Raw genomic sequence first — 16,182 nt, forward strand, 5'->3', positions numbered from 1 at the left:
AAATAGTTCAGTTACAGTAAGCTTATGTTCAACAGTTTGTAAAACATGTCGAAAACCTTTCAGTTGGCCAGGTGTGCATTTCAAATTTATAATAAATTCCAAACCGGGTGAGTATCAAATGGTTTTATGTTTCGTTGCCAACACTGTGTGCAGCTGTAGTAATTCCTGATTAATCAGGATGTGAAGTTTGGGAGTGCGTTCAATAACCTGCGTATGATTCAGCTATTTCACTACCCATACTGTTAATGTTATCTCACATTTTTTTCTGTTATTCCCAGAAGCATCAGTACTGAACTGTAATGCTTGGGTTGGTGCGGTACTATCAATTTTTTAAGGTCAGGGTCTAATAGTGTTCTTGAGAAGACTACAAAAGGGCTATACTTTCCTGTAGAATAAATGTGTGATCAGTTGTGAGAAATGGGTAGTATTACTCATAAAAAGGTCTAGATAATTTTCTCAGTTATGATCTTATTAGTTCTGATTTACTAAAACTTCCTTTTCCACAGCATAATTTCTGAATCCAGTGATGAAATGGCTTGTCCATAGCAAAGTCTTTCCTAGAACTTCAGGTCTAGTTCTCTTTCATTAACTACATTTTGACACAAAAGTAAGGCCATTCATGGAAAAAAAAATATATATATATAAACCCACAGTTGTTATGATAGGTGACAGGCTGACAATTGTAGAAAAAAACATGCTTGTGTTCTTCTACTGAAAAAAAATGCACCAAGTGTATTTGCTTCTTTTACATAATAAAATATTGTTTGTTCTTTTCAGAGCCGGCCTTTATTTCTAAATAAAAAGTAAACTTTAAGATAAGGTTATATTTTCAAACATAAAAGGGTTTTCCTTATCTCACTTCCTGATACTCTGCTTTAGTTATCTTTTCTTTAAAAAATCATTTGGCCTTCTGAATGACTAGTGTTGGAGACAAAACATGGAGCCTTGTGGAGCTGACAGACAATTGATCAAATAATTTTAAGTTGCTCTATCTGTATCTTAACGTAGTGAGATGTACAAAACCACCATGTTTGAACAGCATCGGTCTGGCTTTCTGTCATTTATGTACAAAATTTTCTGATGGTCGGAAAATCCTTGGTAAAAGTAACTGACTTGTAAAATAATTTTTTTTATTATTTTTTTTTTCTTTTGCTTGGGATTTTCACCTTTATAATGTCATAAAAGCTATGGAAAACCTTGATCTTTTTTCAGAATGTTATGAAAAAGAACAAACCAAAACAAAACATGGGAACTTAGCTCATTAGCTTAGAAATTAGTTAAACCACAAATCAGTGTGCACCTGCCAAAATAATTGTCTCTTTCTGGTATTTTCCATATAATACTCCTTTACTGTGTAATGCAGCATAGGTAAATTGGCTATCTTTTAAGTAGACCTGATGGCAATTAAACTTGATGAATAGCTGCTGCTATTCCAAGGTATTAGTCTTTGCTTCTTTCAACCTTGCTATTAATATGAATTTTCAATGCAAATGCAATGTTGTAAAATGTCATGGAATCTGAAAACAGCCAGAAGATTTTTAAGAAGACAAAATGAGAGTAAAGGTCATAGATATCCTTTTAAAAAGTTGAATAAAAATTAATCGAAGGCCAGGAAGATCGGACAGAAGAGCTTCATCTTCTCTTTAACCAGACTTGGGGGTTAGTCTTTGTCAAGCAGTGATAAAATGGATTAGATATGCTGGCAGTGTGGCCAAGATGATTCAGGTCTTCCCCTTGTGACAGATTCCTGGGATTTATGTTACATGCAAAATTTTTGTTCAGATAAACTTCATTAAAAAACACAGCCCTACAGTTTAATCATGCCAGATATAGGCAATATAGGTTAAAATGTACTGCAATAAAGAGCATGGACCACTAGGGCTCTGAGCATTCAGTCAGCTGCATATTATTGTCCATCTACACAACCTCCAAAGAAGTTTAAAGGAAACACCTTGAGACTTGTGTGGATTTTTATTAACCCTGCACTGTGAATTGATGGGGTGCTGGTGAAAAACAAACATAGGCAGAGAAAACATGAGGTCTGCTCCGCACAAGAGCTCTTTATTGACAGTTTATGACATAGACTTGGAGTGGCCCGATATTGCTCCTATGACCTTCGCCTCCCAAAACTTACAGGCATTTTGAGACTTTGTTCACCCCATGAGGGCCTGCCTGGCCATGTCATTGCAACTTTCTCCTCAGTGTCGTTCTGAGAATTAATTGTGAGCACTGGAGACAATTACACATGCTTTTTGCCATCTCTTGACCTAAATTTCTGCCAGCTTTGCTCTCCTAATCTACATACAGACCTAGCTCAGGATTGTGCCAAATTACACATGGCAGATTAGTCATGGGGTCTATAGTTAACTAGAACTTTGAGCTGGCACCCAAATTCCACAACTACATTGGCCCAAATTCAAAATAGATTGCAAGAGAGGAAAGGACTTATTCAGTCTTTTTTTTTTTCCCCTGTAAGGAAAAGTATTACAAGCAATAAAGCTGCTAATTCTTATTCCTACAGCTCTTGAACTCATTTGGTTTTCTGTTCTATGTTAGCATGCTACTAAAAACTAAAGTAAGAAGAATGGCTAATCAGTTAAAAGCCTATACATACAGATCTTTTAGTAGAGGAAAAGTAAGTACAGTTGGTTTTGTTACCTATGTGAGTATTGAATTTGTTAGTAAAGCTATCTCCCTTGATCCAGTACACCTTTCTGTATTATGTTCTGTTAATTTTTTGCAGTAGCTTTCTTTTGAATTTTCTTTATATTGTTAACAAAACTGTCAAGAAAGAGCACACAGAAAAAAGATTTTGGCTATATGCTTTAAAGCCAAGAGCAGGAAAAATATAAAAGATCAAATGAAAACTAAACTTGCTTAAAAAGAAATACAACATTACTACTAGACTTCACATTATCTAACAGTACTCATTAAAACAAAATTGAACAGAGCAGTAAAATAGATAATAAGTACACACTAGGTTCTAGGGCAAATTTTGCTGAGTGATCAAGTTCTTAAGGAGCTTGCAGAGATTAAAGACCCGCAGGAAAAGTCTATTTTCCTTACCAGAGGCCCACTAATGAGTCTTGCCAAATCTGTCTTGAGAACTAGAACAGGAAATACCCTTCCAGCAGCTGTATCTGTAGATTCCTCAACTTGGGCTTTTACTTACAATCAACATTCTGCATTTCTGGGGCATGATCACAGGTTTGCCTCTATTCAAAAAGTTCTCAAATGCATGGTTCGACAATGGATGTTATATATCTGTCATTCAAGAGAGTCTATAATGTACAGAATTTCAACCAAGCTTTTAAAATGTGGCACCCAAGAAAGGACAGTCAGCTGGAACCAAGTTCTTTTGAAGTATCAATTCCTGCATAATAATAAATCCATACAAACGGTAACATTCTTGTACCCCTTTTTTCTTGCCTTCAGCCTCCACATTACAATGTTTGCAATACAATACATTTTTTAAAATTCGTGAGTAGATGCATGGTTGTTAGAACAACCAAAAATCACCTGTCAGACAATTCTGTGAAGTGATGAAGTAAAAGACTCTACTACAAGAGTCTTGTCTGAAGTACAAGACTACAAGATGACATACTACTATCTATGGTCCATGTAGTATACTACCTGGTCTCCAAAAGTGGCATGCCTACAAAAATTATGAAAACGAAGGTAACTTCAGAATCTGCTTATTTTTTAGGTAAGGGATTTCCTGAACCAGAAGTGATTTCTGTATGTTTAGTCACACCGAATAGTTAGTTCCTCCACAAACACGTCAAACCTCTCCACAAACCATGTACTTTTTTAGCATTTGCAACATCCTTTGGCAAAGAGTTCCACAGCTGAACTATCCAACTGCACAAAGAACCTCTTCTCCTTGTGTTTGCTTTGATGTCCTTTAGTTCCAATATTGAAAGAAATAGAAAACAACTGATGTCTTCTTAACTTCTCCATGCTAGTCACAATTTTTTTGGCCTCTTTCATGTTCTGCCTCCCCCATTCTGTTTCTTGCCCAAAATGTCTTTTTCTTTCTTTCTAAGAAAGTCTTTCCTTGCTTTGAGTCAATCCTGTCCCCCCTCTCTGAATATTTTTGAGATCTACTCTATCTTTCTTTGAGATTCAAGGTGTCAGCTGGATTTATACAGTAGCATAATAGTAGGGCATGAACTGATCTGTGCACAGGTCTTTATTCATGGTCTCCTCTGAAATGTAGAACTACACCACAATTCCAAGATATTCCAAAGACCTGCAGTAATGATATTGCAAACAAAACACTAAGCCCAGGTTTTTACTTTGTGTTTTGCTGGGGTTTTTACAAACCTTAATATGCATGGTTCTTTCCTTTGGAGGTACAAAGTACCAAATTTAAACAAATAACTTTGAAATACAAGTAACTGGCTATGAACCATTCCATTTTGGAGTTTGATAAAGTGCATACTTGAATGGTACTCAATACAAATCTGAAAAAAAAAAAGTCATATAAGAGGATTATATAACTTTCATAAAACTTCCACAGCACTTAAAGATTTTTTTTTTTTTTTTATATCATGCCATTAGCTTCTGAATGGCATGGTAAAGCAAAATCCAACACCAGGCCCAGTTGCTCTTTTTATAAGATGACAGCTTGGGAGTGCTTCAGCTGATAAGTGTCAAAATGTTCCAGGAACCCATGCTGGACACAAATGCTTTGATTTTCACACAATTTAAAACACAAGAAAAGCCTTGCTTAGGGAACAGTCAGGCTCTCCAGACTGTTTAATTCTACTACTGCTCCTTTCTACTGCCTGCATACCTCAAAGGCAGCAAATTAATCTTATGTGTGAGCAGATAATGGCTAAGAGTCTACTAAAAAAAGAGCTTTCCAGAGCAGCCTGTGGGAAAAAGCAAAATCTCCAAGGCAGGAAGACAGAAACAGCAGGAACCAGAGCAACGGCAGATGTGGGGTGAAGAGGAAGTAATGAAAAAGTGAACTTGGAAACATGAGCAAAAGGCAAGAACCCAGAGAATGGAGCAGGAAAACTTAATGAAAACCAGGAAGAATTTCACAAGTTTAAAAGAGGAGATCCAGAGTCAAGATAGCAGAAGAACTAGAAACTTGGCCATGCAAGAAAAAAAGAGGGAGATGCCTAAGATAACAGAATGCCCTTTTTTTCTGCCAAAGGTGGAAACTGGGGTGTGATCGATCTGCAGGATTCTTGGCATACATAAAGGAATTACTGAAAGGAAGAGCTGGTGAAGGGCATGCACTGGGCATAGAGATGTGAACTCTGATGAACGGACAGGAGCCTGGGCAAGTTTGGTTGCTCAGGCTACAGAATCAATGTACAATTCCTATGCCATCCCTGTCTGGTGAAGTCCTGAAGCCCTAATCTCTGCAGGAACAAATATGCACAGGAGGCAAATAGTTTTGGGAGAGATGGAAGGTGATGCACAGTCCAATGATCTCCATGCTGAGATCTCCTTCACTCTTCTATGTCATAACTGCCTCTTCTTCACAATGCTTGGAAAAAATTGAAAACTGTATGATTAATAAGGTGATTTTATAGTAAATGCTTCAACTTATTAAATAAGCTGGTGGGTGAGTAGAAAAGAAACTCCCTTGCAACAGACAAATTTTTGTTCCTTCTCAGCAGCTGTGGGAAGATGACTTAGAAAGAGAGTACCTCTGCCAGCCTGTATATACAGTGTAGACGCCTATTTTGCAGCAGTGCCCAACTTCTCAGTACCTACTGTAGCTAAACCACCACAGAGCACAAAAGATGCTGACTGGGGCAGCAGCACAAGTCACTTTCCACATGTGGCAGAGCTGATAACTTCTCATGTTAATGAACAATTGTGTGCTTGAGAAAATGAGTGCTTGAGAAAAATTGCCTCACCACAGAAGTTGCACTGGAGATGGCACCCTGTCATGGCATTACTTGTCTTTGGCCAAGCTGGCCTTTATCCGATCACCTGAACATATACATAACAGTTACCACCTGAAACGTTTGAGATGTAAAGTGCCAGACAGTAGCCTTCTGCTGCACACTAAAAAATGACCCCATATTTTGAAGCCGGAAGTTATTGAACCATGAAAAAGTATATGAAACAGAAATCACTGCCAACATGAAAGCACTACTTTCACATTATATAGAGCAATTGATTTCCACTTCACAAATCTTGAACAAGTGCCTTTTAAATCTTGAGCAACCTACTGAATTTCAAGGCAAAAAATACTCTACATGACTCAGAAGTATTGCAGAAATGCAACTGAATAAATTAGTCATTGCAATTTCAAATAGCTGGACAGCATGAGCAGCTGGACAGCACTACTGCACCACCAAATAGCTTTATTGAGTCATAATATATAATTTTAGGAATGATTATCACACAAGCTGTTAAACAAAGGTGGTATGGACAACCTAGTTTTCCAAGCATTGCTTTTAGTGATCTAAAACGGATGTTTATAGCCTATCATCAGTTGCAAACATTATATTGGCTTCTAAAAGGTCTGGAAGAGCCTACTAAGCAGAGCTAAGCAGAATTTAATCATTAGGAAAGTATTTCAAGTCATTAAAAAGAGCATATGTGTCTTGGAAAACTTGATATGTGGAATTCTAGTGGAGGGAGAGGGAGAAACAACAATATTTTACTCATTAAATAACTTCTCTGATGTCGTCTTCTGAACTGTGCATGGATACAGAGCAGTTCACGGAAAACATATTTGCATCAGATTCCAGGAACTGGATTCTTTTTAGTATTCTTTGGTGGAAAATGAAGGCTTGGCTGCTTACCAGATTATCTGCTCTATGATAAATGTAAAAGTTTTACAAGCTCTGATGGATTGTGGACAATCATTCCTGAGAAATTTGATCATCACTGAGGCTATTGCAAAAACTGAAGCAATGCTACCAGCTAAGTAAATTGTATAATTGAGATATCAATGTGGAAGTTGCTTGAGAAGACTAATATTAAGCACGGTTTTTAACAGTGAATAAGAATTTCAATTACATGCCTCCACAGTGATCAAGGTGTCTTGGAAATAACATGACAATGGCACATTTTCAGGAGATCAGTTACCTTTCAAGCTGAGCTATCAGTTGCTGTGCTTGAAGTAGACTGAACTGACAGAATCCCTACAGTCAACACTATTTCCAAAGTTTTATTTGCACCTCTCTTTCCATCCCTGATATCTTAACCTTTTGCAACAGACTTAAATAGCTTCCCTTGGCATTAAAATAGGGAGGGAAGTTATCTTAGCTTCATTATTTCCAGGTTTAATATTATTGAATGGTACCAGTGTTTCCAGATCTCATGCAATGCTACAAAAATTTGGGGAGTTCATTCCAGAATCAGAATTATTTCATTTTCCTTTTATGCTGATTTCTGTCAACATGTTCTCCTAGACACTGTCAGTACACAGCATACTTACTTCGGGATGGCAATCTATGCACAATGCTAGCAGTACAGTCAGTAAACATGTTGTAGTTTGAAGCTTCGTAACAATTCTTTCATAAGTGGATATTCTGACACCTCATGCTGAAAATCGCTTTTATCATTGGGACCAATAAAAGACTTTGTTTCCCTACCCAGCCACATACTTTGACAAAACTGGGAGGTATTTTACCTCTCTGAGACCTTTCTCTCTCTGCAACATTTTGACTGAAATGGAAGTTATTGAGGAAGTAGACGGAATGACAGCTTTTTCTGACAGAGATATAGACAGAAAAAGTAAGTTAATAAGACGTTTCCTTAGGAAAATTCCAGCCCTTTTATCTCTCAGTGAGTGAGTCACTTTTGCACAGGAATGTTTGTGTTTTCTCTGTAAGCATTTAGGCTCTGTTATCCTCATATCTCTCCTGAAAAGATTTACTGTCACAGTGGAAATTCATAGAGGAAATAGGCACCCTAGGAGAGATAGTTTTGTTGTGGAGACAGTATGTCTTCAGAGGAATGGTTAGCAAGATGCTGGCTGATCCTAGAAACACACAAAGTGACTAGTTCCTCTGCTGAGTCATGATAGTAATGCATGCCAAAGCCCTACACAGAGAAGGCAGTGAGGTGGGGTTTTTTGTTTGGTAGGTTGTTAGGTTTTTTTAAGTAAACTTGAGAGATCCTAGATCCAACCAGAGTTCAAGTGGGCTTGAAGTGTTTCACTCTCGGTCTTAGTGGGTCTTACAGGCAAAAAATCCTAGACCAGTTGAATCAGGGGAGACAATATATCTTGACACTTATTTTATAATTCATGTGATTCAAATGTTCCAGTTTCCTCATCACACCTGAAATGAATTCTAGCTACCCTCAGTGTTTCTGACACAGTTTCAATCTAGCCAAAGAAGGTAAAAGCATGTCTGGCATCCATGCAGCTTGGATTATTATCTTATGGCAGCATAGCTGACATAACTAAATTAATTTGACTTAAGAAATCAGAGAAGTCTTGAACTGTTGTCTTGTAGATGACAAACCAGTGCCTTATCAGCTAAACTACTCAGGTCCAGTCCACAGCACTCTTAAGTGTGATTTCATCTAAGTAATGTGTCGCTGAGTCTAACGTCAAATGAATCTATCACTTTACAACCTTTTCTAATTAAAGAAAAAGAAGATTAAATGTATATGAACAGTCATTTAAAAGGCTATAGTGGATTAATGCTCAGCATTTTTCTAACTATTTCAAAGCAATTTTATTGTTATTCCTTTGAGCCGAAATGAATATATTTTATTAAATTTTTACAAGGTATATGAAGATAGGACAGACTCTACTATTCTTTCTTGCAAAAATAAACTGCAGCTCAATGTTTAAGTCTATCCATTCATTTCACTGGTTCTACTGGAGGACTAATGTCCAAATTGCACCAACTTAATCCCACATAAAACCTTAGTATTTCCCATTGGCTGGCCACAGGCCAAATTATACAGAATTTAAGCCATCTTAATTTGGGTCTAACCCATTAAACATTTTGAATGTGGATGAGTAATCCATACCATGAATATTTCAGTATTTCTTTGAAATATACTCTATTCTTCTTCAGGTATAGTTGTACAGGAAAAAAAAGGACTCATCTGAACAATTTTGCTTGAAGCCATATCCTTTGGGATTTTCCCTTTTCAATTTGTAATGGCCTGTATCACTTGATGGTGCCAACAGCTGTGCTTTTAAGAAAAAGTGCCATGCAAATGCAGTACACCTCCTGAACTGCTAACTTCTGGTCATCTAGACTAAGTTAGTGCTCAGACACTGCAGGTCAGACCATCATTTAGCAACACAATTACAGATTTCCTTGACCTAAAAATGCTTGTTAAAACTATATATAACCTACTCTTTGGTGAGTGTCACATCTTTCCCATGACAAATCCTTAACTCCACTGTTTGATAGTAAAAATTGTATCTTAAATTACCTCGATCCTTTTTCCAAAGGGATCAAGACACTGGGAATCACACTTCCCACCAAAAGTTACTGGGGCTTATGCTTCTCTGTCACCCTTGACTGTCTGAAGTGGGCTCCCAATTCACTTGAGCAGTCATTTAGCGTCAAGTATGAGAAGTTAATGCTTCTAGATCTCTGGGGGTCTTAATTGTGGATCTTAGTCTCTTAACATGGGGTCTTAGTCCCATAACAGTTCAAAGCATAATAGTTATACCAAGCATTATGACATCTATGCAAGGAAAATAACCTACCATGTTCTAGTTTAGAAAGCAAAAAGTGAACAACAATAGCAGAAGTCCGTTGTCCAAAACTAAAATTGGAGCACAGGTTAATATCAGACTTTAGAAATGGAATTACCAAAATAAATTATTTCATCATCCCATTGCATAGACATAAAGTAAATTATGTTTGGTTCTTTTACTTTAGCAGGCTAATCAGTATGTTTTCTAAATTATTGGATACAGTACTAATCATTGTGGATCTTAAAAGCCAAAGCAGAAATAGTGGGGCTCATCCCATCTCAGATGGACACTGCAAGTGTATCTTACAGTACGTGTTGAAAATTATTTGTTCCTAAGGTAACAAGAATTCATCAAGCCTTATAAATTTTTTTATAAAATAGAAATTTAGACCTAAACAAGGCTGATTGTTTATTTACATATACAAGCCAGGCATTTATTCACACGCAACACAGATATTTAATTACTTGGTTTCTGCAAATGTGTGATCAATTACATTTCTCTTCCTCATGTATTTTCTTTTTTCTTTTTTTTAATTCTTAGCCATATTCATGTTTCCTCACACAGAAATGGTATCTTTATGTTTTGCTGAAATGATTACATCTCTCATTGGAGTTCAGCACATCTTTAATTACTACCAGATCTTCAAATATTTTCAGAAGATTCCCATTAGAAAGATCATCAACCATTTCTATCCTCCTTCTCCAAAGGAAACTTTGAGCAGACACTCTCACCCAATAGTAACATTGACACATTAACTTTCCTCAGCCACCTCACTCAGACTACTTAGTCTGGCTCCACCACGGCTGGGAGCCTTAATCAGATATCATACTAACGAAAGCTATGTCAGTAATGATGTCAGATGAATGGTGGTCACATGGCAACAGTCTCATTTGAAGCAAACAGTGCCACACTTGTTTTTAGGCTACTTTATGACTCGGCTGAAAAATGACTTTGTTCACAATGAAACACCACTAATGTATGAGCTGTTACTGTAGGATTTTAGCACGTCTACTATTTTCTCAACATTCTTTTAATATACCTAGCTGGACAAACAGCGTAAATATCATTAAACTACACATATTATCAAACTCATCAATCAGCATGTAAACTAACCAGATGAAAGCTTGGCAATCCTTTCTGGCATTTCAAATCCTCAAAGAAATGGTATTATAGAAAACATATAAAGGAGAAAATATTTTAATTTTGCACTCTGATTTGGCTTATACCAGATTTATACATTTGGAAAATAAGGAGACTCAGTCAGCTCTCCTGCTAGGTCCCAAAAGCGTGTTTTTCCCGTCCCAGCTCGGGATGTCAGCGGGCTGGTGGGATATACAGAGAGCAGAATAACGAGGCTGAGCAGGAGGGAAGCATTTGCCCTCTGGCTCCACTCACACTGTGACAAAACAGAAGCCCCAGAGCCTCCCAGCATTTAAACTCCCTTTCCTTCTCTCGCTTCTGAGGTAAAAATGCCCCTTCCTATTTCTCATATGCATAGTTAGCGCTCTTACTCCCAGCATGGGATTACAGGCAAGCATGACTTTTTCAGCGTGAAGTACTGGAAAGACCACTGATTTCTCAGGGATCCTGATGCTGCATAGAAGTAGGCAGTGGCAACACGGCAGTGCAGCTTTGCAAAAAAATCAAAGTCTAAATGACTGGTCATCAACCCATACCTAGAGAAGATAAATATCAAAGTCAACTGCCAGAAATTACTGTAATGGAGAAAAATTGTAAGTAGCCACGTCCTAAGGCAGGCAGCTACATCTTCCTATTACTGTTACTCAGCCCTCAGTCTCATGATCAGCTTAAGATAACAGGCTGCCACTGCTGTTGAAAAGTAAAATCCCCACGCCACTCTCCAGCTGCTCCTCCTCGGGTCCCTGCAGAGCAGGTGATGGGTATGGCTGCAGGACAAGCTGGGGCGGGGTGGCACAGCTTTGTGAGTGCTTGTGCCACCGGACAAGGCGCGGGTGCCAGGACGGCGGATGGGAGCGACCGGAGAAGCAGGGAGAGCAGGACTGTCTCTCACTGACATTATAGGTTTGTGAGGTTTAAATTCATCATGAAGCTGTGGTATCGGCTTGTAGCGAGAACCTGAAATCCAGACGGGGTCACAGACCTCTGTGTTTGGTCTGTAGTGTTTCTTTCATTTAAACTTACTAATCAGGAAGGTGGTTAAAAATTATTGTGTTTATCCAACGGGGGAGCAGGAATAATGGCAAAGATAGCAAAGAGAAGCTAACTGACAAAACCCTGAATTTAAAGCATTAAGTAGTGAGAATAATGTGAAAAAATATTTAAATAAATCTGTATCATGGATGAATGTGTGGAAATAAAGAATTCTCAAACAGAAAGCAAGAAAAAATATTCAGATATTTGCTGAGAATTATTCAGTTATTCCTAACAACTAGTATATGAACTAGAAATGCCTGCTATCGAGTATTCTACCCATAAGGGAGAACTGGCAGAATTTTAACTAGTTCATGACCCTAGAGCCATGCTGGCATAGTCTTTGGATTAACACAAAAGTAAAAAAAATCTATCTTTTAGACCCTGAAGTTCCAACTAACTATAATTGATTCTAGACACAAACTGCATATCATTCATACAGCTAAGCCTTTAGCACTGCTATTATTTTCTGTTGCCTTCTGGCACCACTTAGCAAGTTTCAAATGAATGAATTCTCTATCCATTGATATATACTGGGGGAAAAAAGAATGCAGACTCTCTGCACTGAAAAATAACAAGCATGCTTCTCTTACCTTCCTCTCTCAGCTCCTCTGCAACATAAATAGCCCTCAGAAAGATGCACTGATTTCACATTGCTGACAAAAAAAAAAATGCTATATTTCTACCAGGCATTTGTTTTTCATTTACTTTTTGACCTTTTTTTTACAGACCACGTGAAAATTTTTGAAGCCAGAAATGACCAGTCTTTCCCATTAAGTCAGTGCAGAAGCTACTTTAACTAGATGCATGTTGGGCCTCCTGACCAGCACAGAGTCCTAGGGCACAAGCTGAGCACATGGCACAACAGAGCAGGAGTCTGAGCCAATTTTGTTGTTGTTGTTGTTGTTTAAGGAAAAAACTGTGGAAATCAGAAAAAAGATTTGAACTAGCAGAGACATAGCAATTGATATATCACTTAGAAAAGCTCAAAGAAGGCCCAAGAAGGGATAGAACAAGTGTCATCCAAAACCTGCCCAGAAGGGGTAGGGTCTGACCAATGCAGTCAAAACATTATTATGAATCCATATGAGATTTGAAAGATTGTGATCCTGCTGTAAGAGCAGAAAGATCACTTACAACTCTAATAAGGTTTGTTTGGTGCATATTCTCACAAAAGCCTGCAGGCAACAGAACCCCAGTGACTTTTTGTTTGAAGCTAAACCATCAGCATCTTCTCCTAAATAAAATACTTTTGCCATCAGTTTTGGATCTTAACTCCAATACTTGGTTCTATCCTGCAAAGTTAATGGAAGGAGCTTATTTTGACAAAAAAAGGGCAAGAATAACCACATAAGGAGCAAAGATAACCACATCAGGGCATACCAGAGGTTTAAACTAGCACAGTATATTGTCTTTGAGAGCAGACAGTGGCAGACGTCTAGTAAAGAACGTAAGAACAGGTGTGCACATGATGATGTCTCCCCAGGATATTTTTCTACCTTCCATTAAAGAGATTTGTCATACAATAGGTACAAGATGGCAGAACTTCAGTGCGCTGATGCAGATGTCAGTGGAAAAGGCTACCATGAATACGCCTTATATTCATTGCTCTAGGCATACTTTTATATATCCTACTTGCATAAGTAGCATTGCTAATGAAGGTTAGTGGAATTACATGCTGTCTATGCAGAGGCTTTTGTTTCCTTTTTAATGTGAGAAGCATATAATTGGCTTGAAATTAGGTTTATGTTTGTACAGTAAATATAGTTCAGTTAAAAAATACATAGATTATTACTGATCAACATGAGCATTATTATATGTATGTTTTGTGTGATCACTGGCCATTCCCCTCGACCAGTACACCATATAAAAATTGTCTTTTAATGGAAGAATACTGAACAGAGACCAAAATAGAAACTGCTAAAACAAACAAGATAATTATCTAAATTTTATAATATCACTCATAAAACGTCTGCCTTTTCCCTTTATGAGCTTGATAGATTAAATTTAGGGCAGATGTTTCATATAATTTACTCAGAAAATGGGAAAATTATTTTAAAAAACTCATAAAACTTACAAAAACACAAATGAAACTAATCTAAAACATATGCAGTCTACAGGTTTAAAGGAAAAGTTAGTTATTCCTGCAGCTATGGATGGGGATGCTTAAGAGATAAAACCATCTCCCCCACACATTTTATAGTATCAGATATTCTGAACTGCTTTGGACAAGCAGAGGCCCCTCTAAATTTAGGGTGCATGAGGTAGCTCTGGCTACTTTCCCAAAGACAAAGAGAAACTTAGAGAAACACAAGCCCTATTCCTCAGTGCACAGAAGCCAATCTGTGGTGTCTTAATTGAATTAGAGTGGTACCTGCTCTAATGTGAATATTGGGGAAGAATACCAGGTAGAAGTATCACACATTATCTATTTGTGCACCGTAAAAGGAGGAACAGGAGCAGGCGTAACACCTTTATTTCTTCAAAGAAAAACAGCTTCTCCACTGTCAAGTGATACCAAAATCAAGTCTTTTTTTAAACGAAGTTATTTATGGCCAAAGAGATGTAGAGATTATTTTCATTGACATTTTGAAAGATTTTGTTCTGAAACCTTAAAAGTCTCCATGCCACAAAACTCTCAATTTTCAGGACAGTTCTGCTACAGAGATCCCAGAAAAAAAATGAAAACTGGCATGTTATAAACTCTCTTAGCCCAAAGTCATCTGTCAGTCCAGACAGTTTATTAAGCTCTGTGTTTTGAGATCCAGTTAAGAGAGCAGAATGTCTGGCGGTGCCATCGGCAGGTCTGTCAGTGCTGGCACACACCATCTTTGGTTCCTCTGTGGACTGGCAGCTATTTGCTGTGCAAGGTGAAGGGCTCTTATTTTGGGAGTGCAAGACTCTTGTAATGCCGGAGGCAACAGAGGTGTATTAGTGAAATAAAAATTTCACAGTCTGTCCTCTTGTAGTGTTGGTTCCTGCACTTAATAAGAGCAGGAAAAGGAACTGCACCCATAAATTCAACTGAAGGCTCCTGAGTTATGTCCTTGGCTAGCAGTGGTAAATAAATTAATAAACAGACAAAAATCATAATAATAAAAAATCCCAATGTATTTCATTTGTAAGATTATCAGAAAGTATGAAAATAAGGAATCCATATACCTATTACTCTTCACTTACATATGAATAAAAAACACCAAACCAAAGAATCTCTGTTACATGCACAAACTGTGGGAACAAGGTCTAGACATAAAGGAAATCCAGCTACTGTGTTGACCGTAGTCATGGTTTTCAGGGTCACAAGAGAAGGAATAAACATTCTAAGCCAAACTACATGCTTAAAAAATACCCAAAACAATAGGTAAAAAATCAGCTTCTCTGTCCCTGAAGTTCAGAGACATCCTGATGGTATCCCTGTTCTTGGTACCCCCATCCTGATGGTACCCCAGTTCATACCTGGGGTATCCCTGTTCTTCTGCCTAAATCCCACCCTGCCTCAAAAGTAGAACAGCTAGAGAGCAAATCCTGCTGCTGATGGATCTGAATACTTTTTGTGCAGCAGCAAAGCTTTCCTTTCCAAGAGTTTACCCCTTTGCACATTGTTCCCGCTGGCAACACATCACAGCCTGGTTTTGTGAGTGTGATAAAGAGGATTTGGCATTGGAAATACATACTGTGTGTGAGATACCAAATGAAAGTAGCAAAGGAACGGATGAAAGCTACCAAGTGTTGCTCAGCCATCCTGTGTATCGTCTGAGAAAGACCAGTCAGCTGCAAGCAGAACAGCAAACAAGAAGTCTGTCTCAGACTCTCAGAGTAGTAGAAATTAACTCAATGAACTAAAATGTGCTGTATGATTCCCTCTTATGGAGCAGAGTTCCTTTAAAGGCAAACATTCGCCCTCCGAATATTGAAGCAAATGTTTTCAAATGTGTCACCATAATAAAAGCTGTGGGCCAATTCCTCTTTCAGAACACATCTGAGGTTACAACAATGCAGGGAGAAATGTGTAAACTGTTTATGATGGGTAGAATCAAAGCAATGCAGGACAAACAAGCTCAAATACCTGATCTGAGGTAGGAGAAACAACAAGTTCACTTTGATGCGGCATAAACACATGATCTTGAATAGATATGGCCAAGGCTCCAAAAAAAGCTTCAAAAATAGTTAGCCTAGTTCACATGTCAGTTCTTCCACAGGCCATAAATAAGCTTCAAAGAGTTATAAAACCAGGCAGCAGACACCAAATGCATGCAATCTCGGAGCAGTCCTAGTAAAAGTACATCACCACCTTTCTGCTGCACAGAAAAATTAGGCAAATACTTTGTTCATAGGCAAGTGTGCACACGCATGTGCGC

At 37.9% G+C, this 16,182-nt stretch overlaps 1 long non-coding RNA gene across 9 annotated transcripts in view; it reads right to left on the bottom strand.

The window, feature by feature from the left end:
* Positions 1 to 16,182, bottom strand: part of LOC140651886 (uncharacterized) — a 46,535-nt gene that overhangs the window by 18,138 nt on the left and 12,215 nt on the right. Inside the window, exon 1 of one of the 9 annotated variants that reach the window (XR_012042575.1) lies at positions 15,891 to 16,109. The exons of 6 other annotated variants lie outside the window; for them this stretch is intronic. This is a non-coding gene — a long non-coding RNA (uncharacterized lncRNA). Of the gene's footprint in view, positions 1 to 12,417; positions 12,458 to 15,498; positions 15,535 to 15,890; positions 16,110 to 16,182 lie in introns of those variants that run through there. 2 more of the 9 variants (XR_012042580.1, XR_012042578.1) reach the window with 2 other exon arrangements.

This window comes from Ciconia boyciana, chromosome 5, assembly GCF_034638445.1.
Source record: "Ciconia boyciana chromosome 5, ASM3463844v1, whole genome shotgun sequence".
NCBI classification, from domain to species: domain Eukaryota; kingdom Metazoa; phylum Chordata; class Aves; order Ciconiiformes; family Ciconiidae; genus Ciconia; species Ciconia boyciana.